The sequence below is a fragment of the Odocoileus virginianus genome, chromosome 7 (genome assembly GCF_023699985.2).
Source record: "Odocoileus virginianus isolate 20LAN1187 ecotype Illinois chromosome 7, Ovbor_1.2, whole genome shotgun sequence".
NCBI classification, from domain to species: domain Eukaryota; kingdom Metazoa; phylum Chordata; class Mammalia; order Artiodactyla; family Cervidae; genus Odocoileus; species Odocoileus virginianus.
In genome coordinates, this window is record NC_069680.1 from 22,253,395 (window position 1) to 22,267,530 (window position 14,136).

The window sequence follows — 14,136 nt, forward strand, 5'->3', positions numbered from 1 at the left end:
CACTAGGAAACTGGCGATGGTTGTGACTTTTGTTGGCTGTTGTCCTATTTTTCCAGCGACATCAAGGATACTGGGGGCAGATGGCCAAACGCATTCTGAAAAGTGTACAAGAAACAAGCAGTCATTTTATTTCATGGTGTTTCATTACTGTGTACAGCTTGGAATTATATCTGTAGCTTTGTATTAGCTCAGAGAATTACTGTCACCTTGCAATTGAACAGGTTTGTGGTGGTATTGTTTTATAGATTCTCTTATGTATCTCTTAGTAGGTACCCTAGCAATGAAATTCTTTTAAAAAAAATTATTTATTTATGGTTGCGCTGGGTCTTCTTGCTATGCTTGGGCTCTCTAGTTTCGAGGAAGTCTTCATCGTACAGCGTGATTCTTGCGGCTCCCAGGCTCTAGAGCACAGGCTGAGCTGTGGTGCATGGGCTGAGTTGCCCTGCGGCATGTGGCATCTTCCTGGACCAGAGATGAAACCCATGTCTCCTGCATCAGTTGGTGGATTCTTAGCCTCTGGACCATGAGGGAAGTCCTCAATGGAATTCTTATTTGAAAAATAATCTCAATTGCAGTCTGGAGATTAGCGTGTATTGGATTTATCTATTGATTTTACTATATATGGACCCTGTTTTGTCTACTTAAAAAAAAATGCAGTTGTTTAAAGTTCTTCCCCCCACACTAGATATAACTTTTAAGTTTCCTAATATTTGCATCTATAAAATCAATAATTTTCATCATTTCTTCAGTTTACCTGGCTGCTCACAGTCTGTCTCTGTGCCTGCTGCATGAAGGCTTTCTGGCCTCATGTCTGACTTGGGGTTAACAAAGAACAGGAGTTTGGCAACCACAGCAGTTTATCGAAAATTCTGGACATTGTGATTGGCAGGACCTATTTCATTTTATTCCCATTTACATTCCAGAGACTACAGTTGGGTATCTTTCTTAAAAATTAAGATTATTATTGTTCAGTCGCTCCGTCGTGTCTGAATCTTTGCATCTCCATGGACTGCAGCGTGCCAGGCTTCCCTGTCCTTCACCATCTCATGGATCTTGCTCAAACTCATGTCTATTTGAATAGGTGATGCCATCCAACCATTTCATCCTCTGTTGTCCCCTTCTCTTGTCTTCAATCTTTCCCACCATCAGGGTCTTTTCCAGTGAGTCAGTTCTTTGCATTAGGTGGCCAAAGTATTGGAGCTTCAGCTTCAGCATCAGTCCTTCCAAGGAATATTCAGGACCGATTTCCTTTAGGATTGACTGGTTTGATCTCCTGGCAGTCCAAGGGACTCTCAAGAGCCTTCTCCAACACCACAGTTCAAAAGTATCAATTCTTCAGTGCTCAGTTTTCTTTATAGTTCAACTCTCACATCCATACATGACTACTGGAAAAACCATAGCTTTGACTAGACGGACTTTTGTCAGCAAAGTAATGTCTCTGCTTTTTAATATGCTGTCTTGGTTGGTTATAACGTTTCTTCCAAGGAGCCAGTGTCTTTCACTTTCATGGCTGCGGTCACCATCTGCAGTGATTTTGGAGCCCAAGAAAATAAAGTCTCTCACTGTTTCCATTGTTTCCCCATCTATTTGCCATGAAGTGATGGGACAGGATGCCATGATCTTTGTTTTTTGAATGCTAAGTTTTAAGCTAACTCTTTCACTTTTATCCAGAGGCTCTTCAGTTTCTCTTCATTTTCCACCATAAGAGTGGTGTCATCTGCATATCTGAGGTTATTGATATTTCTCCCAGCAATCTGGATTCCAGCTTGTGCTTCATCCAGCCCAGCATTGCTCATGATGTACTCTGCATATAAGTTAAATAAGCAGGGTGACAGCATACAGCCTTGAAGTACTCCTTTCCCAATTTAAAACCAGTCTGTTGTTCCATGTCCAGTTCTAATTGTTGCTTCTTGACCTGCATACAGGTTTTTTAGGAGGCAGGTGAGATGGTCTGGTATTCCCATCTCTTTAAGTATTTTCCACAGTTTGTTGTGATATACACAGTCAAAGACTTTGATGCAGCCAATAAAACAGAAGTAGATGTTTTTCTGGAACTCTATTGCTTTTTCTGTGATCCAGCAGATATTGGCAATGTGGTCTCTGGTCTCATCTGGAAATACCTTCACAAACCCACCCAGAAATATTGTTTAATCTGGATACCCCATGGCCAGTAAAGTTGACACAGAAAATTAGCCATCACATCTTTTTGCTGGTCTAAAGTAGTGTTTTGATTTCAGCTTAATTTTTTAGAGGAAGTTTTCTTTTGTAAGGCTCCCTTGGTGCTGAATTTCCGTTACATGGTAATTGGCAAACACTTGCTAGTTATTTCAGGTAGATCATAATGAAAACCTTCTTCATCTCAGGCTAAAAATTGGATCTAGGCTGAGTACACCTGGCATATAGAGAAGTAAGGTGCTGAATACTTACTCGGTTAAACAGGTCACTGTAGACAGCTAATGTGAATAATGGAGTATGGTGCTGAGGGAGAGAGGGGAAAGGATTGAAGGGTCCCTGGGATTAAGAGAGGGGCAGTAAATGCAAAGTAATCTTAGTGTAAGGCCGTGTTTTAAGTCTCCCAGACTCCTCACTTCAGCAGGTCTATCTGTCTGCAGATTTAGGTCAGCCATGTCCTAGGAAGTAAGAGATTTTTGGACCAGGATGGATTTCTTTAAAAGTGTTGCCCTCCTCCATGCTGGTGACTCACACTGGCTCTCCAAGTATTTTGTCTTAGTCCTGAAACCTGTGGGGAACTGTTGCTATCTCCTTCCTGCCCATTTCTGATTTCATGTGCCTTTGCTGTTTCACACCCATCACCCTGGGCTATTACTCAACTTCATTTTGCTCATTCGGGTTCTGACTTATTTCCTCTGGGAGGCGTGAGTGTGCTCATGTGCATGCCCGTTAGGGCCACTTACTGTCTATTTGATAACTACCCAATTTAGTCCGAACAACCAGTTTTCCATATTTCCTGGTACCCTGTTTTGTGCCTTTCAGGCACCCCAAAATTCCAGTGCAGACGATGTCAATGGTGAGCAGTTGCCTGTAGTTATGACATCTCTCCCAAGCCAATGTCCTTTCCAAGTTCTTGCATTATTTGCAAGGCTTGTGTCGGAAACATCTCCCTCTCCTTCCTAATTGGACCTAGTTCCTTCTCTGTCACTAGACTACATCTTCACTCTTAACCACTGGACATCTGAGTAAAGTGAGACACTCCAAATCACATGTTGTCATTTGCCTTCTGGTGACAAGCCTGGGAGTCCCTGTCCTGTCTGATGAGAAGCAGGTGCAGGGAAGCTGCTTTGATCAAAGCTAAAAGCACATGTCTTACTAAAACCCTAGTGGGCCGTGCTTTGTAATACCATGGTTTGATGGTAAGTACAAATAATAAAAGAAAATATTGTATGTACTCATTAAAAATGTGGTGTAGCTCACTCTTAACTAATGATAATGAAGTGTCAGCTAAACACCAAGTGCTAATATCTGATTGAACTGGAGCGCTCCAGCTGTGTCCATGATATTCTGGGTACAAGTAAAAATAGATGAGAATTTCCCCCAACTGTGCTGGAACTCCGTGCTAGAAATGCTTTGTTGAGATATGTGTGACAATATTCCTGGAATGGTATGTTACACCTTGGTTTGATATGTTAATATTGAAGTGTGCATGACTGTTAATTTTGATAACGTTTTCTGAGGTATGAATGGTATGGGGGTTTACCATTTTCCTACCAAACATTTCTTGATATACTTAATTTTTGTTTAAGTGATTAGAAGATTTCATTTTGGTTGGATTAGACAATTATGAAAAAAGATTATAGTACTATATCCTAAAGGAAATCAACCCTGAATAGTCATTGAAAGGACTGATACTGAAGCTGAAGCTCCAATACTTTGGCTACCTGAAGCAAAGTGTTGACTCATTGGAAAAGACCCAAATGCTGGGAAAGATTGAAGGCAGGAGGAGAATGGGGCGACAGAGGATGAGGTGGTTGGCTGGCATCACTGACTCAATGGACATGAGTTTGAGCAAGCTCTGGGAGGTAGTGGAGGTCAGAGGAGCCTGGAGTGCTACAATCCATGGGATTGCAAAGAGTCGGAGACGACTGCGCGACTGAACAACAATAACCATAGGGTAGGGGTTGAGATATGGAGGCTGGGAATGTCTTCCTTGTCTGTATAGTGGTGAGTGTGCCTGCTTGTCATCCAGGAGCCCAGAGTTTAATTTCCCCAGTGGTAAGGCTGCATTCCTAATTTCTAATATAACATTGTAAACAAACTCTACTTCAATAAGAAAAAGAAAATGGAAGATATGGAGGATGGGGATCAAAATTGCTGGGGTGTGAAATGCAGCCATACTACTTTTTGGTTGTGTGATCTGAACCCTTAGTTTGCCCTTCTGTAAAGTTGGGATAATAACAAAACCTTCCTTCTCTGGCTGTCATGAAGATTAAATTAGACAATGCATCATTGCTGGAATGACTGCAGGAGAACTGTACCTCCAAAACCGGGTTATTCTGGTCTATCTAAATATGACCCGAGGAAAATGAACCAGAAACTTCTGCATTGGACATTTAAATCTGGGTTGACTTTGTAATGGTGTTAATGCCCCCAATGAAGCCCAGTCCAGCTGAAGGTGATAATAACACTTAAGATTCAATTAGTTCTTTAGGCTCTAGACTCCACTGTTTTTGCTTGTGTTGCATCCTTAAGACCTAGCATAGTACTTGAAAGTGAAAGTCGCTCAGTCATGTCCAAGTCTTTGTGACCCCAGGGACTGTAGCCTGCCATGCTCCTCTGTCCATGGGGATTCTCCAGGCAAGAATGCTCGAGTGGGTAGCTGTTCCATTCTCCAGGGAATCCTCCCAACCTAGAGAATGAGCCCAGGTCTCCCACATTGCAGACAGATTCTTTACCATCTGAGGCACCAGGGAAGCCCTGTAGCATAGTACTGGACCTGTGTGAAAGTGTTAGTGACTCAGTTGTGTCCGACTTTTTGTGACCCCGTGAACTATTATAGCCTGCTAGGCTCTTCTGTCCATGCAATTTTCCAGGTAAGAATACTGGAGTGGGTAGCCATTCCCTTCTCCAGGGGATCTTCCCAACCCAGGGATCAAACCTGGGTCTCCTGCATTACAGGCAGATTCTTTATCATCTGAGCTACCAAGGAAGCCAACTTGGCCTGTAGCCGTAAAAAAACCAAAAACTAGTCCTTCTGTCTCCAGTTTTGTCTTCTTCCTAATCTTCCTGTACTCTCTTACTACAGTTTTCTTCCAAAATGTGATCCAAACCTGTTTATTGCTTCTTACAGCAGTCAAGAGAGAGTCTGTCTCTTTACTAGGAGCCCCAACTGTTTGGATGATCTTGGGCTAGAACTTCCAGGGCTTAGCCTATTGGTGAAGCTGGAAGGGGAGGATCAAGGATGTTAGCCAGGGAACTGGCAGGAAATGGATGGCTCATCAATGGATCATTTGTGGTGGTATAGGGCAGGGTGTAGGGAAATCAGCAAGGGATGACACAGTACCCCAGGCTGCTGTCCTTGTCCCTATGCCTGCAGAGAAAGGAGAGGAGCTGGGAGCACCTCTTGATAGGAGATGGGGACTTTGGCTGTGGCACCTGATGGAGAATAAACTCTTTGACTTCACTTTCATCCTACTGATACTGGTGACTCCTGTGGGGTCCAGCCAACTGGAAGCCAGAGTGCCGGGAGCTGTTAACACAGGCGAGACTAGTCAGCTTCCCAGGGCTCAGAGCAGGGTGGGGAAGGGTGGTGATGAGGGCCCAGTGTGAGATACCCAGCATCTTATGCAAGTAAGTAGGGGTTCACTTTACTTGAACCCCATGGATGGACTTCTCTCAAGGGGGAGTCAGAATAGCATGCTGGGCAAACAAAAAGCTGTCCAGTGTTCTACTGGAGTTTCCTGAGGTTTAGTACTTATTGTATGACACTGATATCATATTTTATCAGAGACTCATCAAAACTTACATCTGAAATTTTGTGTAAGTCTGGCTTTTGTGAGTGCTCAGAAGCTATAAATAATTCAGCTTTTTAAATTTAAAGTGCCATATATATCTCAGAGTGTATCTTTAGCTATTTTTTTTCATGTCTTCCACCTCCTATAGGTAATTTATAGTACTTAGTATTAAAAAATTACCTATTGAGTACTATGGTTCTTCAATCAATCTCAGATAAACCTCTGGGTATAATTTTATGCCTCTGATGTCAGATTTATATTTTTCTCTTTGGGTCCTTGTGTGCCCTTTTCTATGAAGTTTTCAGGTCACAACTGATGGACTTTTATAGATATCCAGTTCACTCAATCATTTCTCCTTATACAGAGAGAATTAATCTGCTGAGTTTTCTAGACATTAGCAATACATAAGAATCCCATAATAAAGCATGCTCTCATCTCTTTTTGAAAATGAGTAATGAGGCCTGACAGTTTCTTTCTAAAGCAATAATCAAGAAAGAGAGCCCTGCATTTAGTTCATTATGTGAACCCAATAGAAAGAGCAAAGGAAAAATAAATATTTTCGCCCAGTTGAGTCAACCTCAAGCCTAAAATTATAGGTTCTTGCTACTTGCACTTAATTGCCATCACAAAGAAATGCACATTGCTGTGATCAGGTATCTCATGGGATACAAAAGCATGAATCTTTGACATTTTGGAAAGTAATAGAATTACCTTTAACTCAACCTGAACTGATTTGTATTCACAGTGAAGTTTTTCTTTTTTTAAATATCAGAAATGGAGTCAAACCCAACCTCAGGAAATTTAAATGAAAATCTTGTTTCTGGAAGGCAGTCTGTAATGAATGATAACAATTTAGGTCATGCCCTTTCCAAGTGTCTGCATTTATCATAAGTAAGGAATATTCTTATTAACATAAGGACTTGATTAATGTGAAAGTGACACATTAATACCCAAAATTTTAAACTTCAGTCTTTCTGGCCCGTTGTCAGAGTCAGTACAGTTGGAACTTGAGTTGTGGGTCCCCAAACTGGCCCCAGACGGGGCAGGAGAAAGGCCCCCTGACAAGGTCATGAATAACCTGGCAATGAAGCAAGGTTAGGGCTGCTGGAGTGGGGAGGGGAGGCTGACTCCGCCCACCGCTTCCCAGGTCTGTGCCCCAAGGGAATTGCTTTTGCATCCTGATGTCTTCTTCTGACTCCATCCGTGTTTTTAATGTCATCATTTCATTCATTTTTCATCATTTATGAGCTCTATAAAAATTGTAAAATGTTTCAAGCATGCAAAAAAAAAAATTTCAGAGAGTAACATACATGTGCCCACCACACAAGTTTCTTAAATACTATGTTTTACCATGGTTGTTGCTTCAGGCTTCCCAGGTGGCGCTAGTGGTAAAGAACCTACCTGTTAATGCAGGACACGTAAGAGACCTGGGTTCAATCCCTGGGTTGGGAAGATCCCCTGGAGAAGGGCATGGCAACCTACTCTAGTATTCTTGCCTGGAGAATCCCATGGACAGAGGAGCCTGGTGGGCTACCGTCCATGGGGTTGCAAAGAGTCGGAAACGACTGAAGAGACTTATTGTGCACCATGGCTGGTCAGATTTGTTTCTGTTTAAAAGAAAGAAAATCTCATTATATCCTTGAAGAGGTATCTGGAGGGAAGTAGGGAGGCCCTTCCTTCCTGCACTTCCTGAGATTATACATAAGCGTGTGAGGGGCATTTCTCCTGCTCAGTCTGTTATTATTTCTGGGGCTTAGCCAGCACAAGTTCTTAACCACCTTCTATCTCCTGATATCATTTGCTGACCTCTTGAGTATTAAAGGGGCTGAGCGTCATTTCATGTATTTTTTGGCATTTCAGGCTCCCTCTTCTGGGTTGTGTGAGGGGGTGTGTTTAAATCATTGATTTGTAAGGGTTTGTAAGGATAAAGATTTCATAAAGGATAAAAATTTTTTAAGGATAAAACCTTTATCCTCACCAATCACCATCTATGAGCCATAGGTATTGACCATTTGTCAGTGAAATAAGTTGCAATTATCTTTAGCTGTGGCTTGCTTTCTAACTATATTTATAGTCTCTTTTTTCATAGAGACCTTTAAAGTTGTAATGTATTGGGTTGGCCAAAAAGTTCATTTTGGTCTTTGAACTTCGGTCAGATGAACTTTGTGGTCAACTCACTATTTAACTATAGAGTCTTTCCTCTTATGACTTATTGTCTCTGTGTGCCTTTAATTACATGCTAGAGAGGGAAACGCGCAGAGGTGCTGAGTCCACGGTCTGGGCCTTTCTGGCTGGGAGATGGTCACTGAGGTGCCAGGCTCCTCTGGACAGCACCGCAGGCTGTCGCATGCCACCCTCAGAGCTCCAGGACAGGTGGAGGTGGCAGGCGCCCAGCTGTCTAACCTCAGCACAGAGCCCTTGAATGAGGGGCCTGCCCTCCTGAGCAGCTGAGGACTGCTCACCTCCTTCTCTGCCCACCTCTCCCGTGTCCCCATAGCTCCTGGTTCACCAGCACCCGAGCAGGAGTTCAAAGCCACTGAATGACCAATTGTAATTCCAATCTGCTTCAGCACACAGAGGTGGGCATGGATTGGGGGCCAGACTTGTCTTTTCTGGGTTCCTGTAGTCCTAAGCCAGTAAAAGACAAGGCACACTTCACTTTTTGGAAGCAGTAAGGTAGAACCAAGTGTCCTTGGGAGAAAGCCTTTATAAAAAACAAGCCAAGAATCTCTACTGATAATATGACTTTGTAAGGCAGTTCCAAGAAATACATTTATGTAATCAGCAGACAACACCCAGTTGTGGATGTGACCAGTGATGGAATTAAGTCTGATGCTGTAAAGAGCAATACTGCATAGGAACCTGGAATGTTAGGTCCATGAATCAAGGCAAATTGAAAATGGTCAAACAGGAGATGGCAAGACTAAACGTGAACATTTTAGGAATCAGAGAATTAAAATGGACTGGAATGGGTAAATCTAACTCAGATGACCATTATATCTACTACTGTGGGCAAGAATCCCTTAGAAGAAATGGAGTAGCGCTCATAGTCAACAAAAGAGTCTGAAATGCAGTACTTGGATACAATCTCAAAAACAATAGAATGATCTCTGTTCATTTCCAAGGCAAACCATTCAATATCACAGTAATCCAACTCTTGCCCTGACCAGTAATGCTGAAGAAGCTGAAGTTGAATGGTTCTATGAAGACCTACAAGACCTTCTAGAATTAACACCCAAAAAAGATGTCCTTTTCATTATAGGGGACTGGAATGCAAAAGTAGGAATTCAAGAAATACCTGGAGTAACAGGCAAATTTGGCCTTGAGTACAGAATGAAGCAGGGCAAAGGCTAATAGAGTTTTGCAAGAGAATGCACCCTCTTCCATAGCAAACACCCTCTTCCAACAACACAAGAGAAGACTCTAGGCATGGATATCACCAGATGGTCAATACAGAGATCAGATTGATTATATTCTTTGCAGCCAAAGATGGAGAAGCTCTATACAGTCAGCAAAAACAAGACTGGGAGCTGATGGTGGCTCAAATCATGAACTCCTTATTGCCAAATTCAAACTTCAATTGAAGAAAGTAGGGAAAACCACTAGATCATTCAGGTATGACCTAAATAAAATCCCTTACAATTATACAGTGGAAGTGACAAATAGATTGAAGGGATTAGATCTGATAGACAGAGTGCCTGAAGAACTATGGATGGAGGTTCGTGACATTGTACAGGAGGCAGGGATCAAGACCATCCCCAAGAAAAAGAAACACAAAAAGGCAAAATAGTTGTCTGAGGAGGCCTTACAAATAGCTGTCAAAAGAACAGAAGTGAAAGGCAAAGGAGAAAAGTAAAGATATTCCCATTTGAATGCAGAGTTCCAAAGAATAGCAAGGAGAGATAAGAAAGCCTTCCTCAGGGATCAATGCAAAGAAATAGAGGAAAACAATAGAATGGGAAAGACTAGAGATCTCTTCAAGAAAATTAGAGATACCAAGGGAACATTTCATGCAAAGATGAACACAATAAAGGACAGAAACAGTATGGACCTAACAGAAGCAGAAGCTATTAAGAAGAGGTGGCAAGAATACACAGAAGGACTATATAAAAAAGGTCTTCTTGACTCAGATATCTGTGATGGTGTGGTCACTCACCTAGAGCCAGACATCCTGGAATGCAAAGTCAAGTGGGCCTTAGGAAGCATCACTATGAACAAAGCTAATGGAGGTGATGGAATTCCAGTTGACCTATTTCAAATCCTGAAAGATGATGTGAAAGTGCTGCACTCAATATGCCAGCAAATTTGGAAAACTCAGCAGTGGCCACAGGACTGGAAAAGGTCAGTTTTCATTCCAATCCCAAAGAAAGGCAATGCCAAAGAATGTTCAAACTGCCGCACATGCTAGTAAAGTAATGCTCAAAATTCTCCAAGCCAGGCTTCAACAGTACATGAACTGTGAACTTCCAGATATTCAAGCTGGATTTAGAAAAGGCAGAAGAACCAGAGATCAAATTTCCAACATCTGTTGGGTCATTGAAAAAGCAAGGGAGTTCCAGAAAACATCTATTTGTGCTTTATTGACTACATAAAGCCTTTGACTGTGTGGATCACAACAAACTGTGGAAAATTCTTCAAGAGATGGGAATACCAGACCACCTGACCTGCCTCTTGAGAAATCTGTATGCAGCTCAGGAAAAAACAGTTAGAACTGGACATGGAACAACGGACTGTTTCCAAATTGGGAAAGGAGTACGTCAAGGCTGTATATTGTCACCCTGCTTATTTAACTTATATGCAGAGTACATCATGCGAAATGCTGGGCTGGATGAAGCACAAGCTGGAATTAACATTGCAGGGGGAAATATCAATAACCTCAGATATGCAGATGACACCACCCTTATGGCAGAAAGTGAAGAACTCAAGAGCCTCTTGATGAAAGTGAAAGAGGAGAGTGAAAAAGTTGGCTTAAAGTTCAACATTCAGAAAACAAAGATCATGGCTTCTGGTCGCATCACTTCATGGCAAATAGATGGGGAAACAGTGGAAACACTGACAGACTATTTTTTTGGGCTCCAAAATCACTGCAGATGGTGACTGCAGCCATGAAATTAAAAGACTCTTGCTCCTTTGAGAAAAGTTGTGATAAACCTAGTCAACATATTAAAAAGCAGAGATATTACTTTACTAACAAAGGTCTATCTAGTCAAAGCTACGGTTTTCCAGTAGTCATGTATGGATGTGAGAGTTGGACTTAAAGAAAGCTGACTGCCGAAGAATGGATGCTTTTGATCTGTGGTTTTGGAGAAGACTCTTAAAAGCCCCTTGAACTGCAAGGAGATCCAACCAGTCCATCCTAAAGTAAATCAGTCCTGAATAGTCATTGGAAGGACTGATGCTGAAGCTGAAGCTCCAATACTTTGGCCACCTGATGGGAAGAACTGACTCATTTGAAAAGACCCTGATGCTAGAAAGATTGAGTGAAGGAGAAGGGGGTGACAGAGGATGAGATGGCTGAATGGCATCACTAAGTCAATGTACTTGGGTTTGAGTAGACTCGGAGGTGGTGATGGACAGGAAAGCCTGGTGTGCTGCAGTCCATGAGATCGCAAAGAGTTGGACATGGCTGAGTGACTGAACTGAACCAAATCAACAGATCGTTTTCCTTTTCTCCTTAGTGGCTCTGGGCTCAATGCTGTCTGCCCACTCCACAGAGAAACAATATCCTCAAATCAGTGCTTTGAGCTGAGAGTCCTGGGCCATCGCTCTGTCTTCTCAAGCATTCATGTAACCTTACCTGTAACCTTCATGTAAGCCCATCAGAAAGCCCATTAAAAGCACTGATGGGCTTTCTCTCCTACACTTGCCCTGTGGCAGATCTGTGCAAAGAGAAGGATTTCATTTATCACTTGTCTTGTCCCCACAGGCCCAGTACAGGCCCGGGTTGGAGGTGTCGCAGCTGCAGCCCTTCTCCGGGCTGACTTGTTTCTGGTCAGGCTCCCTGATGTGTTTAAGAGGACAAGCAGCTCATCCCTGCTGGTAAATAAAATGTGGCCTGGCTCTAGTATCCGACTGGTCTTGGGCATTTGGGAGGCTCTTTGCTCCCATGTCTGTAAATGGCCCTGAATTATTCCTGAACGCAATTGTGAGACAGTTTGGGCTGGAGGTATGAGATAGTCACACCCTGTGATTTGCTTTTGCTTCAACAAGTAAAAGGAACCTAACCTTTGTTTACTTGTTCATTTTTCAATTTTTATTATCACTTAGTGTTAAGGAGACTTCTGGAAATTAACTTAAAAATGGGTGCTGGTAGCTGTTGTTCAGTTGTTCGGTTGCGTTCAACTCTTTGCAACCCCATGGACTGCAGCACGCCAGGCTTCCCTGTCCTTCACCATCTCCTGGAATTTGCTCAAACTCGTGTCCGTTGAGTCAGTGATGCCATCCAACCATCTCATCCTCTGTCATCCCCTTCTCCTCCTGCCTCCAATCTTTCCTAGCACAGGATCTTTTCCAGTGAGTCAACTCTTCCCATCAGGTGACCAAAGTGTTGGAGCTTAGACTGGGTAAATAATGAATTTGGTGAAAGAAATGGAATCATGTGGAAATAAATAAATATGAAGAAAAGATAGAGTGGGAAGACCGATTGAGCTCCCATTAAACCAGAATTTATTCTTGGAACTTTCAGTTATCTTGTGGTTTCTTAAATAAGCTAATATTTATTGAGAGCATTGGGTATGTCACTTATTTCCTATAAGACATCCCTTTGAGCCTTTCAACAGCCCTGTGAAGGAGGAGGTGTGCTTCCATTTTTAAAATAAACTTTTCACTTTAGAGCAGTTTTAGATTGATAGAAAAATTTCTAAGATAATGCAAAGACTTCATATGTACCCCTAGACCCAGTTTCTCCTATTGTTAACATCTTACATTAGTGTGGTACATTTGTCACAATAAATGAATCAATATTGATACATTATTATTCAACCATTCTTTATTCAGATTTCTGTAGTTCCTTTTTTTTTCTCCCTTTTCTATTCCAAGAAAGGATCTAGGACACCACATTATGGTTGACTATCATATCTCCTTAGACTCTTCTTGTCTTTGATAGTTTCTCAGACTTTCCTTGTTTTTGAAACTTTAATAGATTTGAGGAGTGCTGATCATGTATTTGTAGAATGTCCCTTATTTGGGAACATGAGTTTTTTTGAAAGTCCAGTAGTGCAACAAGGCATATTATAGGAAAAGTAGCTCAGAAGTTCCACCCCAGAAATCTCTCCTTTAACCTGTTGCTCCTGCTCATTCTTCTATCTTCTTACACACTCTGCCTGGAAGATGCTATTGGTGCCCCAATGACAAACCCCCCAGCTTCGCCACTTTAGCACACACAGCCTGACTCCTAACTGCCAGCACCTGGGTTTCCTTGCCAGGGGGATTTCTCTTGCCCCAAGCTTGCTTTGTCACCCACAGAACAGGTGGAAATTTCTGGAGAGTTAATGCCTTGGGATCAGCCTCGCCCCGACTCTGTAGCCTTTTGGGTGGGGTAACCTGTGCTGTCTGAGTTTACACCAGCTGCCCACGCTCCCATGGTGGTTCCTAGGGCTCCCTGGTCCTGAGTGGGAGAGATGGCATTGCACCTTTATTACTACCTTCTGATGGCCACCTGGCTTCCAGCACTGCATCTCAGCTAATTGTGTGCAAGCCTTGATTTCTTCTGAGGCCAGAAACTTGTTTGGTGCAGAGACTGTGGTTTCCCCACAGCGTCTGGTGTGGTGCTGGTCATCTAAGAGCCACTTGAATGCTTGTTGAATGAAGGGTGGGTTGTATTACGAGGGCGAAGTGATTTCCTGGGCTGGTTTGTACCTGCTGGCTGATGATGCTAAACCAGTGTAGGCAAGTCCAAGCTTTTCTCTATAATTGTATTTTACTTAAGTTCCTTTGATTGCAAGCCACAGGAACCTACTTTGAATAAGTTAAGAGAAAGCAATATATTGGAAGGCTGCTGTGATAGCTCACGGAACTGAAGGAAGGGCAGGAGCCCTGTCAGCTCCACAATGGAATGTTGACAACAACTGGGGTACTAGTGGCTGACATTTACTGAGCACTCCCTACGTGCCAGGCCCTGGGCCAAAATTACATCTTAGTTAATTTTCATAGCAACCCCATGAGGTTA